Source organism: Prionailurus bengalensis, chromosome E2, assembly GCF_016509475.1.
Source record: "Prionailurus bengalensis isolate Pbe53 chromosome E2, Fcat_Pben_1.1_paternal_pri, whole genome shotgun sequence".
NCBI classification, from domain to species: Eukaryota; Metazoa; Chordata; class Mammalia; order Carnivora; family Felidae; genus Prionailurus; species Prionailurus bengalensis.
Genome location: NC_057352.1, coordinates 29,825,988 through 29,834,262, shown reverse-complemented (window position 1 = coordinate 29,834,262; position 8,275 = coordinate 29,825,988). Strand labels below are relative to the sequence as shown.

The 8,275-nt window shown below is 48.2% G+C and overlaps 1 long non-coding RNA gene across 1 annotated transcript; it reads right to left on the bottom strand.

The window, feature by feature from the left end:
* Positions 1-1,063: 1,063 nt before the first annotated feature.
* Positions 1,064-7,968, bottom strand: LOC122495177. Its single transcript, XR_006300357.1, has 2 exons — positions 7,771-7,968; positions 1,064-1,520 (listed from the first exon to the last, which is right to left on the bottom strand). It is a non-coding gene; the product is annotated as an uncharacterized LOC122495177 (long non-coding RNA).
* Positions 7,969-8,275: the final 307 nt, after the last annotated feature.

Below are 8,275 nucleotides of genomic sequence, written 5' to 3'. Positions count from 1 at the left end.
GGGGAGGGGCAGAGAGAGAGGGAGGCACAGAATCGGAAGCAGGCTCCAGGCTCTGAGCCATCAGCCCAGAGCCCTACGCGGGCTCGAACTCACGGACCGTGAGATCGTGACCTGAGCTGAAGTCGGACGCTTAACCGACTGAGCCACCCAGGCGCCCCTCTTTTTCTTTCTTTCTTTCTTTCTTTCTTTCTTTCTTTCTTTCTTTCTTCTTTTTGAGAGAGAGGGAGAGCACAAGAGGGGAGGGGCAGAGAGAGAGAGGGAGACACAGAATCCGAGGCAGGCTCCAGGCTCCGAGCTCTCAGCACAGAGCCCAAGGCAGGGCTCGAACCCACAAACCGTGAGATCATGACCTGACCCGAAGTCGGATGCTTAAATGACCGAGCCACCCAGACTCCCCTAAAAGTCAGTTTCTTGATTTGTCTCTCTCACCCTCTCATATTGTTTTTCCCTTTGCTTGTTTGTTTTGTTTCTTAAATTCCACATGTGAGTGAAATCATATGGTGTTTGTCTTTTTCTGATTGACTTATTTCATTCAGCATAATACTCTCTACCTCCATCCATGTGGTTGCGACCACATATTTTTGCATCTCGACCCTTAAGCTAGGAGTCTGATGTTTAATTCTCGATGACATTTTTCATCGATGTTACTGGGAAAATAAAAAAGAAAAAGAAAAAGAGACTGAGGTCCAGTAAAATGGAATGAACTCGGGCTTTGGAGTTTGAGAAATCTGAATTAAAATGACTGATTTTGATAAGAACATTTATCACAGGGGCGCCTGGGTGGCTCAGTCTGTGAAGCATCTGACTTCGGCTCAGGTCACCATCTCCCAGTTCGTGGGTTCAAACCCCTTGTCGGGCTCTGTGCTGACAGCTCGGAGCCTGGAGCCTGCTCCGGATTCCGTGTCGCCCTCTCTCTCTGCCCCTCCCCCGCTCATGCTCCGTCTCTCTCTCTCTAAAAATAAATAAACATGAAAAAAGAAAAGAACATTTATCACAAAGCTTACAAGCTTGTATCATTTACCTATTGCTAAATGACACCGAATGACACACAACTACAAAAATATCAGCATCATGCAACCATAAGCATTTATTGTTTATGCACTCTTGGAGTTCGCCGAGCTTGGTCGGGCTCATGCTTCTTTGAGTTTACTCTGTTCGGTACATCTCTCATCACGCTCTTTCCACGAGCAGCCTACCATGCCCACGACCTTCTCATGGTGATGACAGAGGTATAGGAAAGCAGACGGAAACATGCAAGGCTTCTTGAAGCGTTGGCTCACCCCTGGCGTACCTTCACCTCTTTTAATTAGCCAAAGTCTGGCAGAGGGCACGCCTAGAGACAGGTATAAAGAATATTTGCAGTCTGCCATTCATACCCCAAACTGGAAACAGCTCAGATGTCAACCAACCTAGTGCGGACGAACGAATCAGGATACAGCCCCCAAATGGAATATATTGTAGGAATAAAGAGGAGGAACGTGCCATGGTTTCACTCAGCAATATGGATGAATCTTATCGGCCTAGTACCAAAGGAAAGGAGAAAACACAAATGAATAAATACAATACGCACCTATCTTGTAAAGTTCAAAAAGAAGGAAAGCTTGGGGCACCTGGGTGGCTCAGTCGGTTAAGGGTCCAACTTCGGCTCAGGTCACGATCTCATGGTTCGTGAGTTCAAGCCCCGCGTCGGGCTGGGTGCTGACAGCTCAGAGGTTGGAGCCTGCTTCGGGTTCGGGGCCTCCCTCTGTCTCTGCCCCTCTCCCACTTCCTCATTTTGTCTCTCTCTTTCAAAAGCGAATAAATTTAAAAAAATAAAAGAAGCAAACTCAACTATATCGTTTATAGATACTCACATAGGTGGCAAAAACATAAAACAAAGGAGGAAAATGATGATCAGAAAAGTCAGAATGGTGGCTAGTCTCTTCTAGGTGTCCTGGTCAGAAAGGAACAAAAGAGGGATGCAGATTTCTCTCTCTTGACCTGGACTGTGCTTACGCAGGCAGCTGCTTTGTGATGATTTGTTCAACTGTGCATTTCTAGTTAAAAACATTTTTTTTTTTCTGTATGACTGTTTTTATTTCCCTGCAGTTGGCTTTTTTAAAGTTCAGCCCTAGCTCAAAATGAAAAACTACGAATTACGGATGAAAACCATCCACTTTTGCTTCTTTTCAGTGATGGGATGATCTACGCGTCACGACCTCCAGTGTTTCTTCGGTGACATCAAGGGAACACCAGTCCCCACTCAGGCCTGTCCTGGGGAGTAGATGAGAGAGCGCACAGGAGAGGGTTTTTCCTTCATACTAAATAAATAGTTGCAGAGAAGGAAAATATGTCTTCGACACCAGAAAAAGGAGAGGAAGACTCCATCCTGTTCCCTGGAGGTGTTTCTCGCGTGTTCTCGATGCTTGAAGAAGAAAAACACAAAAAGGCAGAGGAGGGACTTACGCTCAAGTCTACACGATTCAAGGGGAGGAGTCCCAAGAACCCAGAACACAGCCCAAGATGAGCCACCAGACAGTGTGGAAGCCCCTGGTACATTTGGGAAGCCCACCTGAATACGGGGTGCTTGAATGATTTCTCAACCGCACCGTCCCTACTCTTCACGTCCGAAGAAAACGAACTTCTTGGGGCGTCTGGGTGGCGCAGTCGGGGGGGCGTCTGACTTCAGCCAGGTCACGATCTCGCGGTCCGGGAGTTCGAGCCCCGCGTCGGGCTCTGGGCTGATGGCTCAGAGCCTGGAGCCTGTTTCCGATTCTGTGTCTCCCTCTCTCTCTGCCCCTCCCCCGTTCATGCTCTGTCTCTCTCTGTCCCAAAAATAAATAAACGTTGAAAAAAAAATTAAAAAAAAAAAAAAGAAAACGAACTTCTTGGTCCATAATTCCACCGACGACTCTCGGAGGGGGGGCGTGAGCTTGGTGTGGCCCGCCACTTGACACAGTGCTCCTGCCTGACCGCCAGATGGGTCCTCATGGGAGGTCTGTCCCCCAGAGCAAATGGTTATCTTTAGGCCCATCCTTCATTTCCCCTCTTATCAGCAGAGGAATGTGGGGAGGCTGTCCGCATTCGCTGGGTAGGCGTTTGGGACTTTGTGAGGGTGAGCGCGTCAGAATGGGGGGCTTGCAGGCCTCCAGCACATTCTCAAGTTAGGTGAGTGAGACCTGCCACGGTGGAATCCTCTGGGCCAGAAGAAAGCGTGAGCCCCTGAGACCGCACAGATACTGTTAAAAAGAACTAGGACTTTTGAGGCCTTGCTGTTTGCAAACACGCCCTTAAGAGCTTTACACCAACGACCTCACCAATCCTCAGCCAACACTTTCAGCCAGCAACCAGGTACTATTCTTACCAACCCCCCCCCCCCCCCCCGCCTTTAACTTAAGAGAAAGTGAGGCAGGGAGAGATGGTATTTGAGCCTGAAGTGACAGGCAAAGTGGGGCAAGATGGCGCTGACACGTGTGCCCGTGTGGTGGGCAAGATGGCGCTGACCTATGTGCCCGCGTGGTAGGCAAGATGGCGCTGACACGTGTGTCCGTGTAGTGGGCAAGATGGCGCTGACAGATATGCCCGCGTGGTGGGCAAGATGGCGCTGACAGATGAGCCCGTGTGGTGGGCAAGATGGCGCTGACACGTGTGCCCGCGTGGTGAGCAAGATGGCGCTGACAGATGTGTCCGCGTGGTGGGCAAGATGGCGCTGACACGTGTGCCCACCTGGTGGGCAGCCTTGATCTGAGCAGCGCTGAGAGAGGGTATGGGGCAAAGTGGGTACAGAATGGTGCCTGTGACCAACTTTCCAGACCTTTGCTCAGTGCCTTTGTTCCTTCTCAGACATCATACAAGCACACACACACACACACACACACGCACACACTTTCGGATTTAAGTGGAAAACCCATTCCGAAACCAACCACACAGAAGCCAGTCTTTGCTTCCCCACTGTTTCAGATCTTTTGCTCCAACACGTAGGGTCTTGGGCACAGAAACTAGAGAAATCGACAGGCCGCCTTTGCAGCCAGCCAAGGTCACTGTACCGTTTTCTGGCCTCTTTGGGCTCACGAGTTGCATTTCATCTGCTCTGGAAGTTGCCCTTTCTTGCTAGAGAGAGAGTTGTGGCAATAATCACCGAGAACAGGTACAGCCCTCCTGAGCTCCTTTCCCACCCCTCCCCCAGCCCTGCCACAGCTGTGGGGGCCTGGTCCTCTCTACTTTATAGAGAAGGGGAATTCCAAGGAGAACGTCGGGCTGGTTTATTTTTAATTGTTGACCTCCAAGCCCTTCTGTTTGCATCTGTTTATTAAATTGCGAGCTCAGCTGTGAAATGCCCTTTATGATGTTGTTTTATTGGTGGGCCATTCAGGGACCCAGCGCCACACAAACAGGATAAATATTTTTCTTTGCAGCACACACCCCACGTCGGGGTCCACGGAACAAGGGAAGCGAGGATCGTTTGTTTACGAGCTCTGATTCATTCATTACTTGGCGAGGAGCTGTAAAATGTAAATCTCACATTCCGCAGGACAATCCCTGCGCCAGCTTGAGCTCATTTGGAGGTGTGATGTTCCACTCAAAAGGAGGCTGTTAATTTTATTGACCAAATTTGGAAAGTGGGAGCTCCGAAATTAAATAGAGCCTTTGGAAAAGAAATGAACGTTTAGACCTGGAGAGTGGTGGTCGCATGGTTTGGGGTTTCTGTCCCCCACCCCCAGCCCCGCCCCCACCCCCGGAAGGAAACTTCAAATACCCACGCTGTTTGCAGAAAGCTTGGAATTGCTGCCTGCCTCATCTTCTAGTTTCAAAAGATTTGATCGCTCCGTGATGGGTTTGTCAGTATTAATTATAGCAACCTTTATGGAGCGCTTAGTTCCCTGCTTTCAATATATCATCTTGGGTAATTCACACAGGCACCCTCAGGGGTTTGTGCTATTGGTGCCCGGGTGATACAGCCTGGAAACCGAAGCTCGGCGTGGAGAAGGCGTTTGCCGTGCCCCCCCCCCCCCCCCCCCCGAGCTGAGACTCAGAATCAGATCTGCTCCAGGACTCGGGCGCCGCTCTCCTGCTCTCTGTTTGCCATCTCCGTGTCACTAAAAAGCTGGGTTTCCTGGTGCTTTAGAAACAACCTAAGTTCCCAGCAGTTACTAAGCAGCTACGGGCTGCAAAGTCTCTCCGTTTGCTCCATACTCAGAACAAAAAAAAGCGATCTGACTTGCCCAAAGATGTCAAGAGCCACACGCTATCCTCGCTGCCGGCCTGCCCCCCAGGGTCAGGCACGGGGTCCAAAAAGAAGAAATACCTTTAACTCCAAAGGGCACCCTTGGAGTTCCTTGGGCCCCACTGCACTCTTCTCTAAGCCTGGCAGGAAAGGGTAAATTGAAACCGAACGAGCCAGGGTTGTGCACTCAGTCTTAGATGGCAAGGTGCATTCGGGGCTCAACTGGGGTGTTTACCCACAGAATGAGTGGGCCCATGTCAATATTTGGACTTGGAGAAGGCCCAGTTTATAATTGTACAGACTTGCCTCTGAATTGGGCTTTGAAACATCCATTTGCCATGATCCTTCAAGGCCTCATTCTTTTCGTAGGGGGAGGCTATTTAGGGAGATTTTCTTTAGCAAGGTTGCTGGGGGCCGGCAGAGAAAAAGGAAGACAAGTTCAGGATGTGATATGAAAATTCACAACGTGGTTTGTAAAAAAAAAAAAAAAAAATGTAAACCACGCCGCAAAAGCTCTCCCATCAAGAGATGTTATTGTTGGTCGAATGGTAGCAACCATCTGGGTCTCTTTTAATGGCTAGGGGCCCTTCTGTGGATGGTACAGATGCTTCTTTTGTGATTGGTGCGATCTTGTAAATAGTTAAAATATTTACCAAGGCACCTCCGAGCTGGAGCTATCCCATTTTATTATTTATACCTTTTCAGAGGGACAAAAATGGAGGTGTCCCCTAAACGTGATGGATTAGGTTTATAAACAGCCATTATGGCCGTCAACCATCGAATGTCAGCTTCGCCTTTGTGTCTGTGCATTTCTAAGCTACCCAGTGATCCATGCATAAGATAGGAGGTTAAGAATGCGCGGAGAAAAGGCGTGTTGGCTCCAAGCAAGATGTATCTTCTGCTGATTAGAAATACAGCTGTAGAAAGTGAGGGGGACCCTGGGCAGGAGGCGAGCAAAAAGGGACGTGCGTGTGCACGTGTGTGTGCGTGTGTGTGTGTGTGCGTGTGCGCGCGCGCGCGTGTGCAGGAAGAAGAAAGGGAGCTGAGAAGTGCCGAAGTCACTGCAACCTGACACGCCGCATTTGGGTTCTCACCATTTGAGACTGGAAACCTGCAAGACCTCTACCTGCCAGCACCCTTCAGCTGTTTCCTTAAGTGACTGCAGCTGGCTTTTGTTTTCCCAAGATAAAAATCAGGAAATGCAAAAATTAAATAGGATTTGAGAAGAAAGAGGATGGGCCCTCCTGGGAAAGAAAGGAAGGAGCGAGCCAGCAGGTACCAAGACTTTGCCGGCAGAGGGAGAGCCCCTCTCGTCTCCTGGTAATTAAGGAAAACAGCTTAAAACGGGGCGGGGGCCGCCTGTGTCGCAGATGACCTGTGCCCTGCCTAGACGCTTAACTGGACTGCCTCACCCCCAAAAGTCAGACCAAAAGTGCTGGCTACAGTTGGATTTAGGAAAAGGGGATCTTTTTCAGTCAAACTATTCAGAATTCGTAACAGGATACTTTGTCAGTGTAATTAATGGGAGGAAACAAAGTTAACTTTTCTTGCAGGTAAAGGGGGTAAATGCAAATTATATTATTGTTGGCCCGTGATTGCTGCCCGTGTGTTGGGAACAGTTTCTGCCAAAGAGCGGCTTCCATTATATTTTTTACTCTGAAATCCCGGCTCCTTTAATTTCTCAGAGTTCGTCACTGATTTCCTGCCACGCTACAAACAACGCTGGCAACTTTGTGCCTGGATGGCTGGGAGGGAAGCTTAGAATTAAAAGGCAGAGGAGCTCATGCTTGCTTTAGAAAGGGACAGGCTCCGTGCGGCTGAAACAGCACGGAGCCACTCCAAATGTAGATTAGAAATAGAACTTAGGTACAATATTTCCTAGCCGTCTCCTGTAGGACTTAATTAAGAAATTGTGGCCTCAGTTATTGATTTATTTACTTATTCACTCATTTATTGGGGGGAACTTGGATGAGAACTTACTGATGGAACGAATATTAAATTCTCTGTCTCCGCGGCTTTGCAAATCAAAGAAAAAAAACACTTGGAAAACAGTTAAGAACCTAACGCACTTCCTCCTCAGACGAGTCAGCAAGGGACTACTCCATCCTGAGGGTCCCTCCTTGGGTGTTGTTTTACCACCTCCTAGAGCAATATCACACACACACACACACACACACACACACACACACCAATCAGGGTGGTGTCTTCCACATTAGTATGCTGGCCCATCAACTAATTTGCCTCTGTAAATACTGGGATCTGAATCGCACCACTGTTGTAGCTACAGACTAAATAATTTCTCTCATCACTCTCTTTGGAGAGAAAAAGAAAGAAAAAGACACACACGCACACACACACACACACACACAATTTTCTAAAGAGCTTTCTCCCTTAGCCGACCCTACTCACTCGCAGGCCCAGTGGATGATGATCTGACTCAGTGGGAAACATCGTCTATAAACCCGACTCTCTTAATAAACCTCCTTTAAGACAGTAATTTTACCACGTCTCATGGATTATAAGTAATACTAATAATTTTTATCAGCCTCCCCTCACGTAACACTCACAAAAGCCTAGCCGGGCTCGTCCGGTGGTTCCCTTGGCAAATTCTGAAACACAAATACGCTCCCTCCTGTGTTGGATTCCTCCTCCCCTGAATCTCACCCATTCATGAGTGAATTAGAACTTTCAGTAACTCAGAAAAAAGTTAACAAAGCAAAAAGAACTTGGAATGTTTCAAGCAATTGTCCCAAACGGTTCAACCATTTGGCTAAACATTCTACATGTTTATACAAAAATGAAAGGCATGTATGTTATAAATCACATAGTTCATAGGACCCATCAACACAGCCCAGATGTACAGAAGCCACTAATTGTATCCCTCCCACAGCCCTTGCTCTCCTGACGCACACACTCATGCACACACACACACAAACACACACACGGGCGCACGCGAGCTAAAATACTACATTTAAGTCTGAAAAAAAACACAAAACTTCCAAAAGGCTTATTCTTCTGCTCTTTTGGACAGCCATGGACAGCTACTTTGAGAATGGTTCTAATTATCTTTAT